The following is a 5213-nucleotide window of genomic DNA, read 5'->3' as shown; positions in this document are numbered from 1 at the left end:
CCCTGAAGATGGAGGCGATACGTTCCTCCGAAACGTCGGTTAACACCACATATACACGGTGCCAAATCCCAGAAGACTGCTTTCTTCATAGTCACCGCCGTGAAAGCCTCAAATCTTACAACAATAGGGTTGCTTTTGGAAACTGGGTGTTTTTATGTGATCCATACCAAGCTGCTGTAACCAGGACAGTTGGGGCACTAAGTCCAGTTGTGAGTTCTATTAGCCAGCAGGCAACGGCATGAGCACAGAAGCTGAAGAATCTCCTTTGTTGAGAGCTGTTACCAAGCAATGGCTAGGGAAGACTATAAAGGACTGAGACTTAGCACGTGCTCTCGTGATCTGTAAAGTGTGGAGATTAGTGATAGTGCCATAACTACTTGCAGCTGTGATCTGTAAGTGGTCAATAAAATGAGTCACCAATCCAAACCCCATCCCCACACTCTCCCACACCTAGCAATATATATGTGAATGACAGTCAGAGAGGCAAAGACATATTTAAAGCTCTTCATTTTTTAGAATTATAAATTCAGTAGTAACATATGTAAGATCTAATTATTTTTGGTTATAAATTCAGGTCTGCATACCTGAATATCTTCTATCTAGGTCTGTTATTTCTTGTGTTTAGATATGAATTTTAGTAAACAGTTTTGCCACAATAAATGAGACTGAATTATTGATACCAGCGTCTGTCATCATTTTGTTGTATAAGTATTGGTTATCTATACCTGTTAGACCACAGAACACATTGTACTGTATTTCCATTAAGGTAACAGTAAAGCTCTCATCTTTAGTGTTTCCATCCTGTTGTGTGTCGTCATTTATGATACTCTGGCCGTCAACACAGGAAATATTTCAAAATAAATCAATCTAAGTATTTACATTGGTTTTATTTAAAAACTATTACATGTTTCAGTCCATATTTTGGACCATCCTCAGGCAGTTTCATTAAATACATCTCATGTTATTGAAATATCTTAATATGGATCCATATTAGTGTCAATCATTATAATATACATGATACATATAATTATTTCCATTATTTTTAAAGTTCTCTCATCACTATAATGTAAAGTTCTTTGTTATTTGTCGTGTATTGTAGGTGGTGATTTTTTTTCAAAGGCTGTTGGTCTATGCCGATGATGTGAATCTACTGTGTAACAATGTAGATACCATGAAGAAAAATGCACGAACTTTAATTGATGCTAGTAAGGAGGTTGGTCTAGAAGTAAACACAGAGAAAACTAAGTACAAGTTGCTGTCTCGTCACCAAAATGCAGGGCAAAATTGATATAAAGATAGGAAACAGATGTTCTGAAAATGTGGCACAGTTAAGATATTTGGGAATTATGATAACAAATCAAAATGTGATTCAGGAGGAAATTAAGAGGAGATTGAATTCAGGTAATGCTTACTACCATTCATTCCAGAACTTTCTGTCTTCTCGTCTGCTGTCCAAAAACGTAAAAATTAGAATATACCAAACTATAATTTTGCCTGTGGTTCTGTATGGGTGTGAAACTTGGTCTCTGACATTAAGGGAGGAACATAGACTGAGGGTGTTTGAGAACAGGGTGTTGAGGAGAATATCTGGACCGAAGAGAGATGAAGTGACAGGAGGTTGGAGAAAACTGCATAATGAGGAGCTTCATAACTTGCACTCTTCTCCAAGTATAATTAGAATGACGAAGTCGAGGAGGATAAGGTGAGCAGGGCATGTAGCACAAATGGGGGAGAAAAGGAACGCATATAAGATATTGGTGAGAAATGCAGAAGGAAAGAGACCACTGAGAAGACCAAGGCATGTGTGGATGGACAATATTAAAATGGATCTTAGAGAGATAGAATGTGATGGTATTGATTAGATTGATCTGGCTCAGGATAGGGATCAGTGCAGGGCTCTTGTGAACACAGTAATGAACCATCAGGTTTCATAAAATGCTGGGAAATTCTTGAGTTGCTGCAGATTTGGCTTCTCAAGAAGGGCTCAGCTCCGTAAGTAAGTGAGCGAGCTCTTATTTCACAACATCCTCATTTCCCTCCTCTTTGTACTTCTTCATGATCTCTTCCTCCATATCCTTTTCTTCTTCATCTGTGTCCTGACCCACATACGTGTAATTGTGTGTTCACTAGAATGAGTACAGAAAAAAATACTGAATGCCATACCATAATCTAATCCCTACCCCATAGTCTGTATCTCCTGTTTACACTGTGCATCTTCAATTCTGTGTTAATATCCCCTCTACTAGTCTTTCTCTGCCACATGAATATTGAATCCTTTCTTGTAGTCTAGGGGTCAGTATAGCAATGAGCTACAGGGTGGACAGCTGGGGTTCAATTCTTTCAAGGGGCAAGAGATTTCTCTCTTCTCCATAGGGTCCAGACTGGCTCTTTGGCCCACCCAGCCTTCTATCCATTGGGTACCCGGGGGGGGCTCTTTCACCGGGAGTAAAATGGCCAGGGCGTGAAGCTGAACACTCACCTCCATCTAGTGCTGAGGTCAAGAATGGCAGAGCTATATATCCACTCCTACATATGTCTTCATAGTTTGATGTGTAAGTAATTAAGCACAGAGACAACTTCACTTTACCTAGCATATTTGGTTGAGGAACTATGCTACAAGCTGGAAAGTCGCAGGTTCGATTCCCGATGAGGTCATTGTATTTTTCAATTTACCTAATCCTTCCAGCCGAACTATGGCCCTGGGGTGGACTAAGCCTCTAACAGAAATGAGTACCAGGAATCTTCATGTGTGTAAAGGGCGGCCGGTGCGTAGGGCTGAAAACCTCACCACCATCTATGAGCTGATTGTCTAGAGAAAATATGGGAGCCTCGACGTCTCACAACCCTATGGGCCTCCACGACCTGTTACAGGGTTAGCTTAACCTTCACTTACCTGTAGTTTAGTAAGTGAAACTTCCAATGTCAGGACAGTGTGTCAGTAAGCACCTTCAAATGTGCCGCTTTCTTCGTGACAATGAGTGATCTACTGCGATTGGCTGTCGGGTTTGTCACGTGGCCTGTCAGAAATTCCTCAGCCGCTCCTCCTATATTTCACCTGCGGCTATTGTCAAAAATGTGGGACCTCAGAATCTGAGGTACAGCGAGACCGAAACTTGGCGAGTCATGGCCGTTGGATCGTTTCACCAGTTCGTGAATGAGCATGCTTCTGATTGCTTTAGTACCNCATACACACGGTGCCAAATCCCAAAAGACTGCATTCTTCTACAAATTTGATTCGAACTTGGTATAAAGGTCTTGGTCATAGAGATCGCAGCTGAAACCGTTCTAGTGTGCTGGTCGACCGTAACAAATATCCCAGTCCTGCTTCGTATTCTGGAAGACTGTTTCGATTCCCGACCAGCCATTCTAATCGAACGGGGTTCGTGGCTCAATTCAGGGCCCCAAGACATGAGAGTACCTTAAAGTAGATCATGTCTGTTTCCTGCCACATCTGCTTTAATTCCCCATTCTTAACCACCCCCCCACACACACACGAATCCGATCTCTGCGAGATGTAGTTGATAAAATTTAGTTTATGAGCAACCAGCTGGTCTTGCAAAGTTTAAACGTGAAAGCGACGTTAGACCCATATTATATAGGTCTTGAAATTGCACAGTAAAGGTCTTAACTAGATATTAATCATTTGAAGACCCGGCATCGCTAAAACATTATATTCCTCACAAATTAAAGGCCACACTAAATTCGCGGAATACTTACTACCATTCTGTTCAGAATCGCATTTTCCTCTATACTAATTATCTGTAAATACAAAGATTAAAATGGAACAAAACTCACTTTAACTCCGCGGCTTTAGTCCGCAAGCGAGCTGTACCGACCGAGCCACCGCCGCTTGTCGGCGAAATTAGTAACAACTTTAGCGGATAGAGGGTGTCGCGTGGTCTGCGCAACAAATCCCCACGGCCGTTCATTTCGGTTTTCAGGACCGGATCCGCTATTTCCTTGAAATAGCTCCTAAATTATCCTCCGGACTCTCTACTTCTCAGAAAATCTGGTAGCGTCGAGAATCGAACCCGGACCTCTGGATCTCTAGCCAGGAACGCTGAACACTAGACCACAGAGGCTGTCAACAAAACAAACTTTACTTGTTTTATATGGGTGTGAAACATGGTCTTTCATTCGAAGAATCGTACGAGAATTGAAGATTTCAGACCTAATTTTCACTGTGTAGAATATACGTAAATAAATGTAATTACTATCGTAAATGTCTTGGTCTGTGGTACTTTTGTGTTTGTAGTTACGCTAAGGCCGCTTTCCTTCATTGCCATGCGTGTACTTTTAAGGAAACCAATGCCAACCATTTCTTTGTTTCAGTGTACAGTTCCACAAGTGGCCATGTTCAAATAATACGACCAGAATTATGTTTGAGGTTCGAAGGTGTTCACCTCGGTGACCACAAAGAATACTACCTTCCGGGATGTAATGCCGCGCAGTCCGATAGAAATTTGCCGACGTTTCGGAGGAACGTACTGCAACTTAGTGTCGACGAGTAACCCGACGTTGCTCCGAATGTCAGTAAAACAACTTGCTACACAGCGTCACATCCGCGAAAATAGTATACTTCGGAATTTCATTTGTTTCTTTTCCGTTTTTACCGTATTACATTGTATCGCCTATTGTTCCATTAATGAAATTTTATGTGTGGTTGTTAAGATTTCCGATCACTGGCCGCACATTCGAAGGTATGTACTGTCTTCTACAGCAGTAACATTTGGATCGTAGATTCGATTCCCGCTTGGTGTGTGTCTACTGTCTTTTCTGTGTTCGTGTTGACGTTTGTAGGTACAGTCTTTGAGAGCCTTGAGATGGACCGATTCTATACATGAAGAGTCCTACTTAATATCGACGTCACAGCTTCCGAAACACGGAAAGCGAGAGTCCTTGGACCGTATTGGTCTGTCATGCTGTTTGAGAGGAAGACTGTAAAATTATTCATCTAGTATGTATACAGAATGTTTCAAAAGTACAGTCACAAATTTCAGGAACTATAAGGAAGATAATTCGGAAAGAAGAAACCGGATATAAATATTGTATCGCAGCGTCATATTGCATTGTGTTTCCAGTTGTATTTACAATGTGATTCTAAATTATTTTCGGGGTTTCCGTGGCCTATAATTCTAAAACTGGGGAAAAAATAAATAAATAAAACTATATCTGTTACCCAAGTTGGAAGATCATCAACCAGATGTGGCGTT

The sequence above is a fragment of the Cryptotermes secundus genome, unplaced genomic scaffold, assembly GCF_002891405.2.
Source record: "Cryptotermes secundus unplaced genomic scaffold, Csec_1.0 scaffold375, whole genome shotgun sequence".
Taxonomy (NCBI): Eukaryota; Metazoa; Arthropoda; class Insecta; order Blattodea; family Kalotermitidae; genus Cryptotermes; species Cryptotermes secundus.
Note: the sequence above shows the minus strand (reverse complement) of the source record.